This window comes from Nomascus leucogenys, chromosome X (genome assembly GCF_006542625.1).
Source record: "Nomascus leucogenys isolate Asia chromosome X, Asia_NLE_v1, whole genome shotgun sequence".
Lineage (NCBI taxonomy): Eukaryota > Metazoa > Chordata > Mammalia > Primates > Hylobatidae > Nomascus > Nomascus leucogenys.
This window is the reverse complement of record NC_044406.1, coordinates 70,636,949-70,661,010: the sequence shown is the minus strand read 5'-3', so window position 1 is coordinate 70,661,010 and position 24,062 is coordinate 70,636,949. Positions and strand designations below refer to the sequence as shown.

The 24,062-nt window shown below is 36.3% G+C and overlaps 1 non-coding gene and 2 pseudogenes across 3 annotated transcripts; all 3 read right to left on the bottom strand.

The window, feature by feature from the left end:
• Positions 1-367: 367 nt before the first annotated feature.
• Positions 368-474, bottom strand: LOC115833392. Its single transcript, XR_004028829.1, has one exon. It is a non-coding gene; the product is annotated as a U6 spliceosomal RNA (small nuclear RNA).
• Positions 475-6,558: 6,084 nt separating this feature from the next.
• On the bottom strand, positions 6,559-7,431 carry LOC100592335 (annotated as a pseudogene). Its single transcript, XR_001113829.2, has one exon. The product of XR_001113829.2 is annotated as a voltage-dependent anion-selective channel protein 1 pseudogene (transcript).
• Positions 7,432-15,106: 7,675 nt separating this feature from the next.
• Positions 15,107-16,114, bottom strand: LOC100591996 (annotated as a pseudogene). Its single transcript, XR_004028663.1, has 2 exons — positions 16,040-16,114; positions 15,107-15,934 (listed from the first exon to the last, which is right to left on the bottom strand). The product of XR_004028663.1 is annotated as a proteasome subunit alpha type-2 pseudogene (transcript).
• Between the last annotated feature and the right edge of the window lie 7,948 nt (positions 16,115-24,062).

Here is a 24,062-nt window from a genome sequence, read left to right as displayed (position 1 = left end):
AGCAAAGATGTTATAAAGTCAACATAAAGCACACAATGGAGCACTATTCAGCCATAAAAAATAATGAGATTCTGTCATTTGCAACAACATGAATAGAACTGGAAATCATTATGTTAAGTGAAGTAATACAGACACAGAAAGATAAACATCGCATGTTCTCATTTATTTGTGGTATCTAAAAATCAAAACAATTAAGCTCATAAACATAGTACAAGGATGGTTATCAGAGGCTGGGAAGGGTAGTTGGGAGCTGTGGGAAGGTGGGGAAGGTTAATGGGTACAAAAAATAGAATAAATAAGACCTACCATTTGATAGCACAACAGGGTGACTATAGTCTATAATAACTTTTTAAAAAGATTTTAAACTACAAATATTCAACACTTCATGAAGTTGCATGTCATCCTTGCACAGGGACCACACTAATTTTCTCTGTAGCATTCCAATCTTAGTATACGTGCTGCCGAAGCAAGCACAATATAGTCAATAACAACGTAATTGTACATTTTAAAATAGAGAGTGTAAATGGATTGTTCGTAACACAAAGAATAAATGCTTGAGGGAATGTATACCGCCAAAAATTATATGGTTAAAAAATATGACTTCCTATTGTACACTTAAAAACAGTTAAAATAAAATAGTATGTCTTATAAAAATTTATCAAATCAACAAAAAGCACAGAGAATTATTTTAGTAAGACGCAAAATCTTTCCTATCTAGGTTAAAGACAATAAATAGCAAACCAAGGAAATGAGACCCATCAAAATTGAGAAAACGTTGCTGAGATATTAAAACATGTAATAGCTTTTCAGACTCAGACATTATAAAACAAGTCAAACAAAAATTGCCTTCCAAGTTTGCACTTTCATTATACTGTTTCATTTTCTGGAACAGACTGACACTGTACTTTATTTTGGAGATCTGTGAGGTCAGGACTAATTTCATAATATTACTAAGATGTTATTAGCATGCAATATATTCATCACTGATAACTTCAAATGAATCAATAAAGAAGCAATTAAATTTTTTCTTAGTTTCAATTTTTAATATGGTAAATATTTGAAGAAATAACTCATATAACAACGTTCCTTGGAGACCTCAATACATTCAAAGAGTGTATTAGTCAGGGTTCTTTAAAGAGACAGAACTAACAGGATAGATGAATATATAAAAGGAAGTTGATTAGGAAAATTGACTCATGATTACAAGGTGAAGTCCCACAATGGGGTGTCTGCAAGCTGAGGAACCAGGAAACCAGTCCAAGTCACAAAACCTCAAAATTAAGGAAGCCAATAGTGTAGCCTTCAGTCTGTGGCTGAAGGCCAGAGAAGGCCCTGGCAAATCACTGATGTCAGTCCAAGAGTCCAAAAACTGAAGAACTTGGAGTCTGATGTTCAAGGGCAGGAAGTATCCAACACGAGAGGAAGATGGAGGACAGAAGACTCAAGCCAGTCTAGTCCTTCCACATTCCTCGGCCTACTTTTATCCTAGTCGTGCTGGCAGCTGATTAGATAGTGCCCACCTGGACTGAGGGTGGGTCTGCCTCTTGAAGTCACTAACTCAAATGCTAATCTACTTTGGCAACACTCTCCCAGACACACCCAGGAACAATACATTCTTCAATTCAATCAAGTTGATAGTCAATATTAACCATCACAAAGAGTATAAAGAAGTTTAGAAACAAAAACAAAACAAAACAAAAATCCTCTGAGAACTGCTGCTTTGGAATAATATTAATAGTGTCCATGAGAAACAGAAGCATGTACACAATCATATTTTTCTAAAATTATTGTTCTTAAATATAGTCTCAAACATTTATATTAATTATCATTTTTAACCAAAGTAACTTCTATTTCACAAAGGAAACTAATGGGTGGGTAACTGAGAATGGCCTGCCACACACCAGCATATAGCAAACTAGGAGAGTTCATGGATATGCATAACACATATTTTAAAGCCACCCACGTCCCATATACAGCATTTCAAAGTGGCAAGAATGAACATATTATCATGACCTAAAGATACAGTTTTGCGGTCACGTGCAATGGCTCACACTTGTGATCTCAGCACTTTGGGAGGCCAAGGTGAGAGGAGCACTTGAGCCCAGGAATTTGAGCCCAGCCTTGGCACCATAGTGAGAACCTATATCTATAAAATAAAAAATAAAAACGTTAGTGGGGTATGTTTTATTTTCTTTAGAAATGATGCAGACATCTAGTGAATCCATTGATTAACTCAATTCAGTATGAGTCCAAGGTTTTAAGTTACCTAAAGATCTAGAAAATTATCTGGAAGCTGACATACTGCAAAGCATAAATACTATTGAAACATAGTTCATCAGAATAATGATTCAATTTGGTTAAATGCAAATTTACATATTTCATAATCTTAAACATTAAGTAATGCTAGTTTAATTGATCAGTACACCTGTATAAGTCTAGGAAAAACATACCCATGTAGAATGGAAATGTATACTTGTATTATACTTAACACTGATTAATCAGAGAAAAAGACATGGCTATTTTTATACAGGCAAAATTATTAAACTGCTCTGGTTTGCCAAAGTATTAGCTAAATTATGTAAACTTGGATTTGTATCCAGTTTTAGTCTTCTGCATATGACTAGCCATTTATTGCTGCACCATTTATTGAATAGGAATCCTATCCCCATTACTTGTCTTTGTCAGGTTTGTTAAAGATCTTATGGTTGTATGTGTGTGTTCTTATTTCTGGGTTCTCTATTCTGTTCTATTGGTTTATGTGTCTGGTTTTGTATCAGTACCATGCCGTTTTTGGTTACTGTAGCTCTGTAGTGTAGTTTGAAGTCAGGTAAATTGTTGCCTCCAGCTTTGTTCTTTTTGCTAAGATTGCCTTGGGTATTAGGCCTTTTTTTGTTTCTATATGAATTTTAAAATAGTCTTTTCTAGTTCTGTGAAGAATGTCATTGGTAGATTCATAGACATAGCATTGAATCTATAAATTTGTTTGGGCAGTATGGGCATTTTAATAATGTTGATTCTCCCTATCCATGAGCATGGAATGTTTTACCATCTGTTTGTGTCATCTCTGATTTCTTGGAGCAGTGGTTTGTAGTTCTCTTTGTAGAAATCTTTCACTTCCTTAGTTAGCTGTATTACTAGGTAATTTGTGTGTATGTGTGACAAATATGAATGGGAGTTCATTCCTGATTTGGCTCTCAGTTTCGCTGTTGTTGGTGTATAAGGATGCTAGTGATTTTTGTACATTGATTTTGTATCAGGCAACTTTGCTGAAGTTGTTTATCAGCTGGAGGAGCTTTTGGGACAAGACAATGAGGTTTTTTAGATATAGGATCATGTCATCTGCAAACGGAGATAGTTTGAATTCCTCTCTTCCTGTTTGGATGTCTTTTTTTTCTGTCTGATTGCCCTAGCCAGAACTTCCAATACTATGTTGAAGGAGTGGTAAGACAGGACATCCTTGTCTTGTGCAGGTTTTCAAGAGGAATGCTTCCAGCTTTTGCCCATTCAGTGTGATGTTGGCTGTGGATTTGTCATATATGTCTCTTATTATTTTGTGGTATATTCCTTTAATAGTTTATTGAGAGTTTTTAACATAAAGAGGTGTTGAATTTTATTAAAAGCCTTTTCTGCATCTACCGAGATAATTATGTGGTTTTGTCTTTAGTTCTGCTTATGTGATGAATCACATTTATTGATTTGCACATGTTAAATCAACTTTGCATCCCGGGGATGAAGCCTACTTGATCATGGTGAATTAGCTTTTTGATGCGCTGTTGGATGTGGTTTGCAAATAGTCTTTTGAGAATTTTTGCATCGATGTTTATCAAATATATTGGCCTGAAGTTTTCTTTTTTTTTTTTTTTTTGTATCTCTGCCAGGTTTTGGTATCAAGATGATGCTGGTCTCTTAGAATGAGTTAGGGAAAAGTCCCTCCTCTTCAATTTTTTGGAATAGTTTCAGTAGGAATGGTACCAGCTCTTCTTTGAACATCTGGTAAAATTTAGCTGTGAATCTGTCTTGTCCTGACCTCTTTTTTGCTGTTGTTGGTAGGCTACTTATTAGTGCCTTAATTTCAAAGCTCATTATTGGTGTGTCCAAGGATTCAATTTATTTCTGGTTTAGTCTTAGGAAGGTTTATGTTTCCAGGAATTTATCCATTTCTTCTAGATTTTCTAGTTTATGTGCATACAGGTATTCGTAATATTCTTCAGTAGTAGTTTGTATTTCTGTGGGGTCAGTGGTAATATCCCTCTTGTCATTTCTAACTGTGTTTATTTGAATTCTCTCTCTTTCTTTCTCTATTCTTGTCTGCTTGTCTTATTTTAAAAAGACAATGCTCAAGCTCTGAGATTCTTCCCTACACTTGGTTTATTCTGCAATAATACTTGTGATTGCATTATGAAGTCCTGTAGTGTGTTCTTCAGCTCTATCAGGTTGGTTATATTCTCTATACTGGCTATTTTGTATGTCAGCTCCTGCCATGTTTTACCATGATTTTTAGCTTTCTTGAATTCGGTTACCATTCACTCCTGTAATTCAGTGAACTCCTTTCTTATCACTTGTTCTGAATTCTACTTCTGTCATTTCAGTCATCTCAGACTCAGCCAGGTTCCAAACCCTTGGTAGAGAGGTGATGCGGTCATTTGGAATAAAGAAAGTACTCTGAGTTTTTGAGTTTTCAGCGTTCTTGCACTGATTCTTTCTCATCTTTGTAGGCTTATTTACCTTCAATTTTTGAGGTTGTTGACCTTTAGATGGTCTTTAAAATTTTATCCTATTTGATGACCTTCAGAGTCTGATTGTTGTATAAGGTGGATTCAGCCAACTGGCTTCATTTCTCGAAGATCTTATGGGGCCAACGTTCAGCTTCCAACTCCTGGACTGCATGCTCTAACTCTAGGGGACTTGTATTGGTCCCCGGCATTGTTCTCTGACTACTCAAGGTTTGGGGGCTACTGCAGCTGGAGGACTGAGGTGCAGGAGCTCTAGCCCAATGTTAGTGAATGCAGGGGTGCCAGCCTCCCTGAGGGAGTTCATCACAGTGACAAAGGGAAGGCAGTTAAGGAGGAGTGGGGGGCCTCTGAGGGAGACTGTGTGTGCTGTTGCACTGGAGGTGATGTTGGTTTGGGGTAGGCTGCTGGCCAGCTCAGGTCTGGGTGCCTTTTCTGTGCCCTGCAAGTATGAGTGATGGCTCAGGCTGTGGGAGGAGACCCTGTTCTCTGGGCAGCATTAGCCACAAGATTGGGGAACTGGTGGGGCGGGGCTTGCTGGCTCTGTGTCCACCAAGGCTCCATCTACAATGGTGGTCTGCAGGGGTCATGGGGCTACTGCACTCCCGCGTGCTGGCAGGGCAAGTAAAGCAAAACCCACCTGTGCAGACACACACCAGCAAACTGATGTGGGGATTTGCTGTGGGTTCAGGGGAACCTGCAGTATAGGGAGGGAACATGTAGGCTGGTGCACAGCTGTGGGGACCACCACACTGGAGCTCTCCACCTGTCAAGCATGATTCAGTGGTGCAGAAGCTACAATTTGTAAAATGTTTCTAAGTTGGATTCTTCAAGCATGCATTTTTAGCACATTGAAAATCTTAAATACTCAGTTTCCTTAATTTCTTGGAATTTTAGAAATATTTAATTTCTATAAGCGTTTATTTATCTATGTAAGCCATATAGAATAGAGGTCCTTTTATTTATTTTTTTTGAGGTTTCAACGTTATATTCAAGTTTTTATAAGTGATGTTAATTACAGCATTTGAAGGGGAGGATCTAATTCCACACAAAATGGAAGACTCTAAAATGTACCCATTAAACTGCTAAAAAACAAATTGAATGGTGAGAATACAACAGAAGTCCAATTTAGATTCTGAGTGTTGTCACCATGTGATTACAATCACACAGACAGTCCCAAGCCTATAGCTGGAGCTCCTGGAAGCTATTTCATACTCTGATGCAAAGGCAAAAAAACACAACACAAGAAGGAATAAGTCCTGAATTATTGGTTTCATCACATCTACTTCCTCCACCACAAAATGGCACAAAAGAAACAGTGACCACACCCTGAAGACCTTTTGGTGTAAAAGAGGTGATGATGAACTGGGGTGGGAACAGGTCATGAAGATCTGTCTAAAACAGTCCCATTCAGGTGAGTTTGTACACACCATCAAGCAGCGAGCCTCTCATCAATTAGGGTTAGGAAACCATGGTTCGATTCTCAGGAAATCACAATTTCATTCATTTACTCAATATGAATTTACAAAGTGCCTACATATTATCAGCTTCCACTTGCAGCCATTTCTAGATAAAAAAGAAACCTGGCATCTCAAAGGGGCCACCAAGTTCCCCCCGAGTCTACCAACAAAAGGACCTTTTTTAGAAATGGGTTTCTTCTGTACCTCTGGAAGGGTAACATCTTAAAGCTGAATCATCTTTAACCTGAAGGGCTAACATATTTAACAATACTTGCATCCCAGACATACAACATTAGAAGATAACACTAAATTCTGAAGGTAGCTATGCTGCAAAATAGCTTAAAATTAAACAATTATACAGTATTCATTTATGCTTGAAATTCCAGTCCTAGACCAAGCTTGCGGCCACCAGCATTGACGTTCTTGCCATCCAGAATTGCTGACAGTGTCAGTTTGATACCTGGCTTTAGAGTCTGAGTGTATCCTAAACCTATCAGGCTGGAGTTGTTCACTTTAGCGGAGAAGCAGGCCTCAGGGTCAATCTGATACTTGGCTGCTATTCCGAAGCGCCTGTTACTGTTTCCTGCTGTCCAGGCAAGATTGACAGTGGTCTCCAACTTCTTGTTCACTTTCTGGTAAATGGAGCCGCCAAACTCTGTCCCGTCATTCACATTAGTGTGAAGCTGGAATTCATCAGTCTTGTAGCCAACTGCAAAGTTGCTCTGGGTCACTCGGGATTTTGCAGTCTCAAAATTCATCTGGTAGCCGGCCGGCCAGCCCTCGTAACCCAGCACCAGAGCACCCCAGATGGAAGGCCCAGCAATGTCGAAATCCATGTAGCAGCCCAGGTTAATGTGCTCCCGCTTGTACTCTGTCTTGATTTTAGCATTTTTTTCCCCAGTGTTAGGTGAGAAGGATGAATCGAAGGTCAGCTTCAGTCCACGTGCAAGCTGATCTTCCACGGTAATCTCGGTGCCTAGTGTATTGTCGGTGTTCTATTTCTCTGTAAACGTCACGCCGTACTCAGTCCATCTGTACTTGGTTTCCAGACTGCCCGTCACTTTGGTGGTCTCAGTGTTGGCTGAGCCTGAGCTTGTAAATTCCAACCCATTCTCACATTTTGTTTTCAAATCAAGCTTTATTAAGCCAAATCCATAGCCCCTGGTGAAGACATCCCTGGCAGATTTGCCAAGATCGGCATACGTAGGTGGCACAGCCATCTTCTTCTCAGAGGCGGTGGCGGCGGGCTCAGAGGCTGCTACGGCGGGGGCTGCAGCGCAGAGGCAGGGAGGTCCTTTTAATTTAAGTAACTTTATGATATAATTTATTTTTTGAGGTAAACATTACTTGCTTTTATTTATTGTGTTAGAAATAATATAATAATTTATTAACAACATCTGAAGGTAGAAAATCACACGCTTACATAGGAGGTCAAGATCTTTAGGCACATAAATATACAGACACAGGGGTTTACAGCTTCTATTCCAAAATTTCAGCTATGTGGCCAAAAGCAGTGACTCACACCTATAATTCTAGCACTGTGGGAGACCAAGGCAAGAGAATCACTTGAGCTCAGAAGTCTGAGAACAGCCTGGGCAACATAGTGATACCACAACTCTACAAAAAAATTTTTAAATTAGCCTGGCTTAATGGTGCACACCTGTAATCTCAGCTACTTAGGTGGCTGAGGATTGCTTGAGCCCAGGAGATCGAGGCTGCAGTGAGCCGTGATTGTGCCACACCACTCCAGCCTGGGAAACAGAGAAAAACCCTGTCTCAAAAAAAAAATCAAATAAATAAACAAGAGTTTCAGATATTAATTAAGAATAAGCACAGAAACACAAAAAATCGCCAGCCCAGATATCAAAGAGCTAGTCCCCTTCCTGTTAGACAAAAAAATTCCTAATTATTTGAACTTAATTAAAATAGTCAAATAAGACAACAAATTGAAAAAAAAAACTAACAAATACAATTCCCTATTGTCTCTCACCCAACATAGATATTATAAACATTTAATCCACTTACACATATCATTGATAAGAGTGCAAAATCAAATTCCTCATGTATGGTCAGACTATAAAACCAAATTCCCAGTAATTACTCCTAGCTATGTTACATAACTTATTAGCCACAAATGAACAAAAACACATAAAATCAAAACACAAAATTAGTAAAGATGAACATCAAAACTAGATAAATAGAAAGTCAGCAGTGCTGGTGAGGAGTGTTGGCTCACGCCTGTAATCCCAGCACATTGGGAGGCCATGGCAGAAGGATTTCTTTGAGCTCAGGGGTATGATACCAGCCTGGGCAACATGGTGAAACCCCATCTCTACAAAAAATACAAAAATTAGCCAGGCTTTGGTGGCTCATGCCTGTAATTCCAGCTACTCTGGAGGCTGGGGCTGGAGAATCGCTTGAGCTTGGGAGGTGGAGGTTTCAGTGAGCTGAGATCACACCACTGCACTCCAGCGTGGGTGACAGAGTGAGACTCTGTCTCAAAACAACAATAACAACAAAAAGAAAGTCAACAGTGCTATATTGCCAATTTGGAGTCACTTCTAGAAGCCAAGAAAGACTGGTCTGAGTTTAAACCGCTTATGAGGTGCACTTCTCTCATTAAGTTTACTTGGTTCCATTAGAAGAATTCACTAGGCATCTCTGGAAAACTGTTAGAAGACAATTTAAAAAAAAAAAAAGTAAAATCATGACTGTCATACAAATATGTTATATATTTCATTTAGCCATGAGGAAACAACACAGATATGACTACTGGTTCAAAAGAGACTCTGAAGAAAAAATAAATTTCAAGATCAGAAAAATTAAAATAAATATTCAAATGGAAGCAAAACTGCTTTTTTCTAGTAGGATGAGGGACCGAAAAAGAGAAGTTATTTGGACTTCTGAATAGACAGAATTTGCAAATCCATAAATAAGAGTTATTTTTTATTGTTACCATTTGTTTACAGTTTACAGAGTTATCAAATAGCTTCTAGAGTCAGAAAACTCAGGGAGGTGTTTCTCTAGAGTCTAGAAAATGGATTGTTTTCCAGTGAAGCACTTTTTTTTTCTACAGAGCGTGGTCTCTAGATTCTGTCAAACTTAGGTTTAAAACCCTGCTATTACTGTTTGCTAGTTATACAACCTAAAGTTCAGTGCATGACTGTTTTCTCCCTCAGTTTCTTCATCTATAAAACAGTAATAATGATACCATTCTCTTGGGATTGTAAAAGTGTAATGAAATATGCATTAAAGAGTGCCTGTCTTATAGTAACTGCTCAATATATAATATTGTTATTAGTAAATTCGTGACTTTTGAACCTAGCTACTTTCATTTCCTCTTCTGTAACTTTTATCATAATTTCACAACCCTAAATTATGAGAAGCAGAAAAACACACTGGAAAGAGTATAGATTTCAGACTTAAACAGATCTGAGTTTATATCTAGGTTCAACTATTTATCACCAATGTAATTTCTGGCAAGAGATTTAAACTATCTATTCTGTTTCCTCATCTGTGAAATGTGATAGTAAAAATTATCTCATATAATTGCTGGAATAATAAAAATAAGACAAAATAGCAAAGTGGTCAGTTTTGGGGGAACAGATGGTGTTCAGTTACATGGATAAGTTCTTTAGTGGTGATTTGTGAGATTTTGGTGCATCCATTACCCAAGCAGTGTACGCTGTACCCAGTGTGTAGTCTTGTATCCCACAACCCCTCCCACCCTTTCCCTTGAGTCCCCCAAGTCCATTATATCATTCCCAGGCCTTTGTGTACTCATAACTTTAGCTCCCACTTATAAGTGAGGACATACTATGTTTGGTTTTACATTCCTGAGTTACTTCACTTAGCATAATGGCTTTCATCTCCATTCAGGTTGCTGTGAATGCCATTATTTCATTCATTTTTATGGCTGGGTAGTATTGCGTGGTGTATATATACCACATTTTCTTTATACACTCGAATTATGGGCGTTTCGGCTGGGTCCATATTTGTGCAATTGTGAATTGTTCTGTTACAAACATGCATGTGCAAATGTCTTTTTCATGTAACAACTTCTTTTCCTCTGGATAAATACCCAGTAGTGGGATTGCTGGATCAAATGGTAGTTCTACTTTTAGTTCCTTAAGAAATCCCCATACTGTTTTCCATAGTGGTAGTAGTTTACATTCCCACCAGCAGTGTAAAAGTGTTATCTTTTCACTACCTCTATGTCAACATCTATTCTTTTTTGATTTTTTAATTATGAACATTCTTGCAGTAGTAAGGTGGTAAAACATTCTGGTTTTGATTTACATTTCCCTGATAATTAGTGATGTTGAGCATTTTTTCATATGTTTATTGACCATGTGTATATCTTTTTATGAGAATTGTCTATTCATGTCCTTAGCCAACTTTTGATGGGATTGTTTTATATTTTCTTGCTGATTTGAATTCCTTGTAGATTCTGGACACTAGTCTTTTTTCAGATGCAGTTTGGAAAGAACTTCTCCCACTCTGTGGATTGTCTGTCTACTCTGCTGATTATTTCTTTTGCTGTGAAGAAGCTTTTTAGTTTAATTAAGTCCCATCTATTTATTTTTGTTTTTGTTGCATTTCCTTTTGGGTTCTTGGTCATAAACTCTTCGCCTAAGCCAATGTTTAGAAGAGTTTTTTTGATGTCATATCCTAGAATTTTGTATGGTTTCATATCTTAGATTTAAGTCTTTGATCCATCTTGATTTGATTTTTGTATAAGGTGAAAGATGAGGATACAGTTTCATTCTTTTACATGTGGCTTGTCAATTATCCCAGCACCATTTGTTGAATAGGATGTCCTTTCCCTACTTTATGTTTTTGTTTGCTTTGTCAAAGTTCAGTTGGCTGTAAATATTTGGCTTTATTTTTGGGTTCTCTTTTCTGTTGCATTTGTCTATGTGTCTATTTTTATACCAATATCATACTGTTTTAGTGACTATAGCCTCTTGGTATAGTTTGAAGTCAGATAATGTGGTCCCTCCAGACTTGTTCTTTTGCTTAGTCTTGCTTTGGCTATGTGGGCTCTTTTTGTTCCATAAAAATTTTAAGATTTTTTTCTAGTTCTGTGAAGAATGGTGATGGTATTTTGATGGGAATTGAATTGAATTTATAGATTGCTTTTGGCAGCATGGTCATTTTCACAATATGGATTCTACCCATACATGAGCATGAGATGTGTTTTCATTTGTTTGTGTTATCTATGATTTCTTTGAGCAGTGTTTTATAGTTTTTCTTGTAGAAGTCCAAGAAACTGGGTACCCATATGCAGAAAACTGAAGCTGGGCTCCTTTCTTACATGTTACACAAAAATTAACTCAAGATGGATTAAAGACGTAAATGTAAAACCTAAAACCATAAAAACCCTAGAAGAAAACCAAACCCTTTCTATGAAGCCGGTGTTATCCTGATACCAAAACCAGACAAAGACACATCAAGAAAAGTAAACTACAGACCAATATCTCTGATGATATTGATGCAAAAATTCTCAACAAAATACTAACAAACTGAATTCAACAACATATTAGAAAGACCAAGTAGGATTTATTCCTATAATGCAAGGATGGTTTAACATATGCAAATAAATGAATGGGATACATCGTATCAACAAAATGAAAGATAGAAACTGTATAATCATTCAATTGATGCTGAAGAAGCATTTGATAAAATTTGATAAAATTCAACATCTTTTCATGATAAAAACCCTCAAAAACTGGGTATAGAAGGAACTTAACTCAACATAATAAAAGAGAAATATGACAGACCCACAGCTAGTATCTATCCTACTGAATGGGGAAAAACGTAAATTTTTTTTCTAAGTTCTGGGACATGACAAGGATACCCAAAGTCAACATTGTTATTCAACATAATAAGAGGAATATATAAAGGACATCCAAATTGAAAACTAAATACTAAAATTATCTAGATAATGTGATCTTATATTTGCAAAATCTTAAAGACTCCACAGGAAAATCATTGGAACTGATAAATTTAATAAAGTTGTAGGATACAAAATTAACATTAAAAAACAGTAACATTTCTTTATGCCAACAGTGAACAATGTGAAAAAGAAATCAAGAAAGTAATCCTATTTACAATAAAGTTTACTAATAAAATTTAATATCAAAGAATTAACCAAAGAAGTAAATTATCTTTATAGTAAAAACTAAAACACTGATGAAAGAAAATGAAGAGGACACCAAGAAAAAAGAAAAAAAATTATGTATACGGATTGCAAGAATAAATATTGTTTAAATGGCCTTACTTTTCAAAGCAGTATACAGATTCAATGCAATTCCTATCAAAATACCAATGACATTCTTCACAGAAATAGAAGAAAACTAGTCTAAGATTTATATGAAACAACAAAAGACCCAGAATAGCCTAAGCTATCCTGAGCAAAAACAACATAACTGGAGAAATCATATTTCCTAACTTTAAATCATACTACAGAGCTATAGTAACCAAAACAACATGGTACTTTCATAAAAACAGACAACATAGAGCAATGGAAAACAACAGAGAACCCAGAAACAAATCTACACACCTAATGTGAACTCATTTTTGACAAAAGTGCTGAAAACATACATTGGGTAAAATACAGTCTCTAAGATAAATGGTGCTGGAAAAACTGGATATCCATATGCAGAACAATAAAGCTAGACTCCTATATATCAAAATATACAAAAGTCTAATGGAACTGGATTAGAGACTTAAACCTAGGACCTCAAAGTATGAAACTACTACAAAAAACTTTGTGGAAGCTCTCAAGGAGATTGGGCTGGGCAAAGGTTTCTTGAGCAATATCCCACAAGCACCACCAATCAAAGCAAAAATAGACAAATGGGATCACATCAAGTTAAAAAGCTTCTGCACTGCAAAAAATACAACCAACAACATGAAAAGTAAATGTACAGAATGGGGAAAATATTTACAAGATACTCATGTGACATGGGAGTTCTAACCAGAATATATAAAGAGCTTGAATAGCTCTAGAGGAAAAAGTCTAATAATTTGATAAAAAATGGGCAAAAATTTAAATAGACATTTATCAAAAGAAGACATACATACTGGAAAACAGGTATATGAAAAGGTGCTCAGCATCATTGATTATCAGAGAAACACAAGTCAAAACTACAATGAAAAATCACCTCACTCCAGTTAAAGTGGCTTATATTTAATAGACAGGCAATAACATGCTGGCAAGGATATGGGGGAAAGGGACGCAATGTATACAGTTAGTGGGAGTGTAAATTAGTACAACTACTATGAAGAAGAGTTTGGAGGTTTTTAATAAAAACTGAAAGTTGAGCTACCATATGATTCCAGCAATCTCACTGCTGGGTGTATACCCAGAAGAAAGGAAATCTGTATATCAAAGAGATATCTGCACTCCTATGTTTGTTGCAGCACTGTTTACAATAGCTAAGATTTGGAAGCAACCTAAGTTTCTATCAACTGATGAATGGATAAAGAAATTGTGGTACATATACACAATGGAGTAATATTCAGCCATAAAAATATAAGATTCAGTCATTCACAACAACATGGATGGAATGGGAAATCATTATGTTAAGTGCAATAAGCCAGGTGGAGAAAGATAAACATTGCATGTTTTCACTTATTCTTCAGATCTAAAAATTAAATCAATTAAAGTAATGGACAAAGAGAGTAGAAAAAAGGTAACCAGAGCCTAGGAAGAGTAGTATGGGGTTGAGGGGTGTGTGGGAATGGTTAATGGGTATAAAATAATTAGAATGAATAAAACCTACTGTTTTATAGCACAAATATAGTCAATAATACCTGAATTGTACATTTTAAAATAACTCAAAGAGTGCAATTGGATCGTTTCCAACTCAAATAATAAATGCTTGAAGGGATGGATACCCCATGCTCCATGATGTGCTTATTTCACATTGCATGCCTGTATCAAAACATCTCATGTATTCCATAAATATATAACCTACTATGTATCCATACAAATAAAATAAAATAAAAGTAAAAAACTTTTAAATTTATTTGTATTAAAAACGAAATGAAAAAGAGGACGTTATAACTGATACCACACAAATAAAAAAAAGATCATTCTAGACTACTATGAGCAACTCTATATTCACAACTTGAAAGCTTGGAGGAAATGGATAAATTCCTGGAAACATACAACTCTCCAAGATTGAATCAGGAAGAAATAGAAATCCCGAACACACAAATAACACGTAGTGAGATAGAAGCAGTAGTAAAAATTCCCTCAATGAAACAAAAACAGGATTAAATGGATTCACATTCTAATTCTATCAGATTTACAAAGAAGACCAGATACAAATCCTCCTGAAACTTTTCTAAAAAATTGTGGAAATGACTCCTCTCTTACTCATTCTACAAAGCCATTAACACCCTATTTCTTTAAAAATTTATTGAGGTATGATTGAGATACAAAATGTTGTATATATTTAATGCATATAACTTGATAAGTTTGTGACTATGTATAAGCTCTGAAACCATCATCACAGTCTATGCCATAAATGTATTCATCACTTCCAAAATTTTTTTTCTGATTTCTTTCTTTTTTCCTTTTTTCTTTTTTTGAGATGGAGTTTCACTGTGTCACCCAGGCTGGAATGCAGTGGCGCCATCTTGGCTCACTTCCATCTCCACCTCCTGGGTTCAAGAGATTCTCCTGCCGCAGCCTCCAGAGTAACTGGGACTACAGGCGAGCGCCACCATGCCCGGCTAATTTTTTTTTTTTTTTGTATTTTTAGTAAAAACGGGATTTCACCATATTGTCCAGGCTGATCTCGAACTCCTGACTTTGTGATCCGCCTGCCTTGACCTCCCAAAGTGCTGGGATTACAGTCATGAGCAACCGCACCCGGCCTTCTGATTTCTTTTTTTTTGGGGGGGGGTTAACAGTTTATTACGATTTATAAGTGTCATTTTAAAAACAGTCGATTTAAACCATGTAGAAATAAGTATGCAAAAAGTCTGCAAAACAAAACATACTTTAAACATGTTTAAGTAGATAGATTATCTGAAATTCTGGATTTTTCAGTCACTTCATTGTTATGCTATGGCAGCCAAGTAATCCTTAACTTCATTTGGAGTAAGTCTCCTAAATCCAGCTTCATTGCAGATTCCAACTTCTATGTTATCCTCTGTCATTTGCCCTTCAAAGCTTTCCTTTAGGGTTAAGATGGCTGTATGAATGGCATCTTCAAGTTCCAGATCTTCATTGTATCTTTTCTCAAGGAAAGTTTTCCCATTCACATAGTTCTTTCCCATTGCTGTAGCTTTCCAGGCAAAGTAAGCTCCAGATGGATCTGACTGAAATAAATATGGTCGTCCCTCATTCCGACCACAAATAAGTAAAGAAACTCCAAATGGACGAACACCACCTGACTGAGTATGTTCTTGCATCACAGAAGCTACTCTCTGTACCAGCTGAGCTGTAGGAATGGGTTCTTGGTACACAAGATAGTATTGTTGAGCTAGTTTTCGAGCTCTGTGCACAAGCACTCTGTAATCGGGGCCCATGCCACTGTACACCAAACCTATATACTTGGTAATTGGTTTTACTTTGTGCACACTTCGCTCATCATACAGAATGGATTTCTGTTTTTTCTCAGTTGCTAATACCACACCATTTGCAGCTTTAATTCCCACGGACGGGGCTCCTCCAGCTACAGCAGCCAAAGCATATTCAATCTGGACAAGTTTACCAGATGGGTCCTACTGAAGCACTACTTTCTCTTTGGTTGATTTTGTCTGCCACATGGAGCAGTGGTATTACTGTTGCTTCTTTTCACTCTAAGTTTTCTGTGCCTGTTTTCTCACCTGAATGTAGTCAGCGAAAAGCTGTACCCGCGCTCCGCCATCTTTACCCAAAGGGCCCCTGATTTCTTTATTCATTATTATTACTGTTAGTTGTTTTGTGATATGAAAACTTCACATAAAATTTACTGCCCTCTTAGGAAATCTTTAAATGCACAATAGCATATTGTTAACTACAGTGTACAATATAGTATTGTTAAGTGTACAATATAGTATTGATAACTATAGTATTGCACATGCACTATGCTGTACAAAACTGTGTGTCGTTTGACTAAACCTTTCATGTTGCACTTGTTTCTTACGAGGAATGAGAATCACATCAAAATTATAGTTTTCCAAAGAGAAATTTTTATGTGTGATTGTTTTCCCAAATCATCAAATTTAACTTTGATGTATGTTTTCACCTTCTTGTAAATCACAGAAATCATTATAGATATATTGTTTTAAATCCTCTTTACTTTTAATTTAGTGCATTTGAATCTCCTAAATGTACATATCACTGTAGTTCCAGTCGACATTTATTTTTGTTTCTGTTAATATTTAACTGAATAACCAGCCTGTTAATCTGACTTGATTTACTACTATTATATATTCTAACAATTGAAATAAATAATAATATTAACATTACCTATTACAAATGTAGGCTGATTTGCAGATAAGATACTGATTTCATATGTTCTACAAAATTCAGCTTCTACCCTCATCTGTACTTTCCATTTTTCTTCAATATGTTTTTGCATAAGACCTCCGTTAGACTAAATTAATATCAGACAATTGGTGTGATGTTAATGGTGAAAATATGCAAAGGAGGCTGATATATTAGTATTCACAATTATTAGGATCTTGGAAGGTAAGGACTGCACTGTCTTAACTTAGTAACTGCCATGGGGATGATCTTTATGATTTCTTGGGTACTGACTATGGCTATTATGTAATAATTTTCCCCAGAAAAATGTGGGAATAAATTAAAATCAATTTAATTACTACTAGGGCTATTTTTTCTTAAGTTAAATTGACTTAAAATCACTAGTCAGATTTAAATAATCTTTTATTCCTTAGAAAAATTATATCCATGCCATTGGTATTAACCATAATTCATGTTCTTCATGACTCAAAGGTAAACATCAATTTCAGTTTAGAGACTACATGATGTAAAATTATTTATGTTTGCAAACAAAAATGAAATAAAATAGATGAAAATGTTAACATTGGGCATCCCTGGCCAGTGACATTATGAGATACTTGATTTTTTTTTGTATTTTGAAGAATTTAAACATTTTCCAATATAGAACAAATTAAAACACTAATTTTTTTTTAAGTACAATGAAATAACATGACTGATTTTCCAAATTTCCCACTTTTCCAAATGCTAACTACTAAACGTTTATCTGTGGATAACTTGAACTTAGTTCAGTCCCAAGTTCCAGGGCAACCTTGAGTAAATGAAGGGTGAAGAGAAGGAAGTTTATGACAGTAACTTATTGGCCACATTTCTTATATCTGCTACAGGTGCCAGTCTGACCTTGATAATCGAGTTTCTTTTGTACCCTAATCTCCAATGTCCAAGTCTCTGTCATTTCTTAGTGGGCATCCCTGATGTTGACAACCTGAGTGCTAGACTTCTGTCATCATTTAGATGTGTAAATTCAGGAAAAAACTGGCTTCTGTGGGTCACAATTTAATATTTATTTTATATTCTAGTTACATTAGAAATTTGAGAGCTTCCTGGGAGGAAGTTATGAACAACTTTACGGGATTCAGAATTATGGCAAAGATTATTCAGATTTTGTGCAAATGTGCATTTTTAGGACAGAGGGTGTCTAACAATCATCAGATTCTCAAAAGGACTGTGTGTAAAGCCATTCTTGCATTGCTATAAAGAAATACCTGAGACTGGGTAATTTATAAAGAAAAGAGGTTTAATTGGCTCATGGTTCTGCGGGTTTTACAGGAAGCATGGTGCTGGCATTTGCTCAGCTTCTCACTTCTAGGGAGGCCTCAGGAAGCTTAATATCATGGCAGGAGGTGAAGGGGGATAAGGTATGTCACATGCCAACAACAGGGGCAATAGAGAGAGAGTAGGGCGATGAGGTGCCACATACTTTAAAATGACCAGATCTCATGAGAACTCACTATCATGAAGACAGCAGCAAACCATGAGGGATTCGTTGCCATGATCCAAACATTTCTCACAAGACCCATCTTCATAACTGGGGATTGTAGTTCAACATGAGATTTGGGCAGGAACAAATATCCAAACTACATCAGACTGTAATTCCAAAAAGTTAAGATATGAGACAAAACTTTATTAATTTACATATTGATAATTTTAAAAGAGAGAGATGATAGATAGAGGCAGAGTCAGAATGAGATGACATTATTTGACCATTTACTAGGTGCTTAGCTCTCTACATAAATTAGCTCATGTAATCCATACAACTCCCATATGAGGTAAATAACAATGACCATAATTTTTCCATTTTAAAATAAGAAAACAGATCATTAGATAAGTAAAATCACTGAAAAGTCACACAACTAGTGGAGATGGAATATGAAATTATTGTTTTCTGACTTTGAGAGTTATCACCACTGTGCCACTGTTTCTCAAACTGCAGAGTTTCTGTTATCTCTGGGGATCCACCAATGTATTTTCAAAGTCTAAGAGTCCTCTATGAGAGTAAGGTTTGTATTTTTATTTTGTTGATAATTTAGAATAGAGTCAATACAAGTATATTTTGAATCATTTGAATAACCCTCTTGTAATTGAAACTGCTGTATGATTTCATTGATTTCAGGATTCATGTTTACAGTTGTTTAGTGACAGAATTAACACCAAAAGATCACATAAATTGACAATTTTTAAATTTTATTGTGATTCTTAAAAAACTGAGACATCTAAAGATATATTTTTAGGCGTTCTTGAGTTCTCAAGTATGAGAAACACTATGTTATAATTTTCCATCATTTATTTACTAATTCATTAAATATTAAGAACTTATAATGTGCTAGATGTCTCAAAAAACAAACCAAGTAAACAAAGTGTTTAAAGCAGAAGTGGGTAATCGGCTATGTCAAATGCTGCTGATGGGTAGAATGGGATGAGGACTAAGAACCGAACATCAAATTTAGTAACACGTAGATGAGGACTAAGAACTGAACATCAAATTTGGTAACATGTAGGTTATTAGTGACTTTAACAAGAGACTTTTTAATGGAGTGATGTGGAAAAATCTTTACTGGAGTAGATGGAGGAGTCAATGGTGATGTAGGCAAGTAAAAACAAAACTCTTTTAAAGACTTTTGTTCTTTTTTTAAAGAATATGTTTTGTTGTGCATATTTAGGGTATACAATATGTTTGTTATGGGATATATATAGATAGAAGGTTACATAGTGAAGCAAATTAGCATATCCATTATCTCACATTGTTACCCGTTTTGTTTATGTTGCATGAGCAGATAAAATCTACTCATTTAGCATAAATCCCATATTATAATATAATTTTGTTACTTATAGTCCTTGTGTTGTACATTAGATCTCTAGACTTGTTCATCCTACATAGCCATTCTCTGCCCTCAACACCACCATCCCTGGTAACTGGTTTTTTTTTTTTTTATCTCTATATATTTGAAGTTTTAAAAGATTCCACATGTAAGTGAGATTATGCAGTATTTTTCTTTCTGTGTCTAGCTTAGCTTATTTCACTTAGCATAATGTCCTCCAGGCTCATCTGTGTTGTGGAAACATCTTGTTCCTTTTTAGAGCTGAATAATATCCCTTTGTATATACTTAACAGCAGTTTCTTTATCCATTTGTTAAATGATGAATATTTAGATTGCTTTCATATCTTGCCCATTGTGGCTAGTGCTGCAACAAACATGAAATTGCAGATATTTTTATGAGGTGGTGGTTTCATTTTCTTTGAGTAGGTGCCGAAATGACAGATTGCTGGGTCATATGATAGTTCTCTTTTCAGTTTTTTAAGGAACCTTCATAATGTTTTCCATGATGGCTGTACTAATCTACATTTGCACCAACAGTGTACAAGAGTTCTCTTTTATCCACAGTCTTGCCAACATTTGTTAACTTTTGACTTTTTGATAATAGCCATCCTAACAGGTGTGAGGTGATATATCATTATGGTTTTGATTTCATTTCCCTTATGATTAATGACGTTGAGCACTTTTTTCATATAACTGTTGGCCATTTTTTCTGTCTTCTTTGGAGAAATATCTATTCAGGTCTTTTGTTCATTAAAAAATTAAGTTATTTGTTTTTCCACCATTGAGTTCTTGGAGTTCTTTATGAATTTTGGCTATGTAACACCCTTATCAGATAAATGGTCTGCAATTTTTTTCTCAATCAATAGACTGATGTTTCATTTTGTTTATTGTTTCCCTTGCTGTGCACAAAGTTTTTAGTTTGATGTAGTCCCATTTATTTTTGCCTTAATGGCCTGAGCTTTTGGTGTAATATCCAAAAATCGTTGTCAAGGCCAACGTCCAGGAGCTTTTTTCATATGTTTTCTTGTAGGAGTTTTATAGTTTCTGATCTTATATTTAGGTCTTTTATCTATTTTTAGTTGATTTTTGTGTATGGCACAAGATAAGGGTGCAATTTTATACTTTTTCATGTGGAAATCCAGTTTTCCCAGCACCATTTATTGAAGAGATGATCCTTTCCTTATTGTGTCCTCTTGATGCCCTTGTGAAAAATTAGTTGACCACATGTGTTTGGGTTTATTTCTGGGCCCTCTGTACTGTTCCACTAGTCTGTATGTCTGTTTTTATGCCAGTTTCATACTGTTCTGATTGCTATAGGTTTGCAGTATAATTTAAATTAGGAGGTATGATGCCTCCAACTTTGCTTTTCTTTCTCAGAATTGTTTTGGCTATTTGGAGTCTTTTATGGCTCTATACAAATTTTAGAATTTTTTTTTAATTTTTGTGAAGAATGACTGGGATTCTGATAGGGACTTCATTGAATCTGTGTATTACTTTTGGTAATATGGACATTTTAATAATAATAATCATTCTGAGCTCTGAGCACAAAGTATATTTCAATTTATTTTACATCCTTGATTAAACCTAGGTATTTTTGATGCAATTATAAATGGAATTATTTTCTTTATTTCTTTTTTCTGTTAGATTGTTATTTGTATATAAAAATGCTACAGATTTTTGTATTTCAATTTTGTATTCTGCAATATTATTGAAGTCATGATTAGTTCTAACAGTTTTTCTTGTGCAATCTTTGGAGTTTTTTTAAATATAGGATTATATGATCTGCAAATACAGGTAGTTTTACTTTTTGGTTTCTAATTTAGATACCTTTTATTTCTTTTTCTTCTTTGCTATTGCAAGTACTTTCAGTACTATGTTGAATAGAATTGGTGAGTGTGGGCGTTCTTTTGTTGTACCATATCTTAGTGGAAAAGCTTTCAGTTTTCCCCCATTGGTTGTAATGTCAGCTGTTGGTTTTTCATAAGTGACCTTTATCATGTTGAGGAAATCTTCTATACCTAATCTGTTGAGAGCTTTTATCAAGAAAAGATGTTGGACTTTGCCAAATGCTTTCTTTATGTCAATTGAGATAATCATGTGATTTCTATATTCCATCCCATTAATGTGGTGTATCACATTGATTGATTTGTGCATGTTAAATGAGACTTGCAAGCCATCAATAAATCCCAGTTGGGATTTATTTTTTTATGAGGTGGATTTTGTGAGCTAATATTTTTTATGAAGTGGATTGGTCAGCTAATATTTTTTATGAGGTGGATTTTGTCAGCTAATATTTTATTGAGGATTTGTGTTATTATTGCTCATTAGAGAAATTTGCCTGTAATGCTTACTTTTTTAAATTATGTCTTTTTTCAGCTGCAGTATCAAGGTGATGCTGGCCTTATGAAATGTGTTTGGTAGTATTTCCTCCAGCTCTATTTTTTGAAAGAGTTAAAGAAATATTGGTATTAACTTTGCTTTGAATGTTTGATAGAATTCAGCTGTGAAGCCACACTTGCTTCTTTTAAAATTCTCTTTGTGTTTGATTTTTGACAGTTTGCTTATTGTGTATTTCAGAGGGAACCTCTTTGAGCTGAATCTATTTGGAAACTTTTTAGCTTCATGGATCTAAATATTCGTATCTCTCTTGAGACTTAAGAAGCTTTCAGCAATTATTTTATTAAATAAGCATTCTGTCCATTTCTCTGTCTCTTTTCCTCTGAAATCCCCATAATGCAAATACTTGTTTACTTAATGGTGCCTCATAAGTCGCATAGGATGTCCTCACATTTGTTTCATCCTTTTTTCCTGACTGAGTCATTTCAAGAGGCCTGTCTTCAAGTTCATAGATTTTTTTTCCTTTGGCTTCACCCAGTCTGCTTCTGAAGCTCTCAGTTGTATTTCTTATTTTATTGATTGAATTTTTCAGCTTCAAGATTTCTGGGTTTTCTTTTAGTGATATATATCCCTTTGTTGAATTTCTCATTCAGATCATGAATTGTCTTTCCGATTTCAGTAAATTGTCTATGTGTATTCTCTTGTGTCTTGTTGAGTTTCCTCAAGATTATTATTTTGAATTCTTTTTTCGGGCAATTCATACATTTCCATTTCTTTGAGTTACTGGAGAATTATCATGTTCATTTGGTGGTGTCATGTTTTCTTGCCTTTTTACATTTCTGATGTCCTTGCATTAATATCTCTGCATCTGGTGGTGTAGTGGCCTCTTCCAAATTTTACAAAGTGGCTTTCATAGGGGAAGATTTTCACCTGCAAATGGTCCTGAAGGTGCTGCTTGGGTATGGTGTGGTGGCTCTGGTTTCATGTGTGTGCAGTGGTGTAGCCTCTGTGCAGCTTTTTCAATTGTGACAACCATTAGTGATAACTGCATGTGCTTAGTATTCTAGGCTGCAGCAGTGCCAGTAGCTGTGTAGATTATTAAGGCCAGGGTTTTAGGGATGTTTTTTCTTGTATTCCTTACAGATGGGAGATTTAGCTGAGGAAATCTCTTTTGGAATTGGGTCTGACATGACTCATAGGCAGCCATGGTGCACTGAGATCCATGGCACAGGTGTTCAGAGTGGCTGTGGAGCCATATTTCTGGGCTCAGTTTCTTGGAAAACTTCCTGGAACTTGAAGCATAGGTTTACTCTCCAAGACACAAGTGGGTGCAGTTCTTCTACTAGCCAGGATCTGTTGCTCTGAGGCAAACCTCAGAAATTTAGGCTCAAATGGTGAGAAAGTGCTGTGATTCTAATCTTGTGGGAACAAGTCACACTACTGGCATGGCTCTGAGGATGAAGAGGGGTCCAGAGGCTTGGGCCATTAGGAGCAGGTCACAGCTGCAATTCAGAACCGAGAACCAACAGGGCAATGCAGCAGCTCAGGCTCTTCCTGGGGGATGAGATACCACACAGTCGTGACTCTGGACCCTGGGATGATAGGGTACAGCAGTAGTTTAGGCTCTGTAAGATTAGGTTCAGCAGAAGCAAGAACACAGAAATGGCAATATGCTGATGTGCCTTGGGCCCTAGGGGGCAGAAAGCAGTGAAGCAATAATCTCACTTCCCAGAGGGACAGAGTGCCTCAGCAGCTCAAATTGTGGGGGACTAGTCCAGTTCTACGTAGGCAGGATACTGTGGCTATTTGGTCTGAAGGGTGGGGGGCACATCTCAGCCAAGGCTTTGATTCCCTAGGACACAAGTGTGCCATGGTCTCTTAGCCTCAGAAAGCGCCAGTGTGCCAAAGGCCTGAGGTTCCCAGGGCGACAGGGTGCTGCTTTGGCTATGGTGCAGGAGGTTCAACTGCCCTTGTAGTTCAAGGCTCCAGATCCCTGGAGGTGGTGCAGAACTTCACCTCAGCCCTAAGAGCAGGATGCACCAGAGACTGGAAAGAAGGTTGGAGTGGCTCTGCTGTTGCTTGGTCCCAGGGTGTAGGGCATAGAAGCAGCTCTACTTGGGGATGACTAGTGCACAACTGGGTGGACATGATGCAGTGGTGGCTGAGCCTGTGGGATGGAGGGACATAA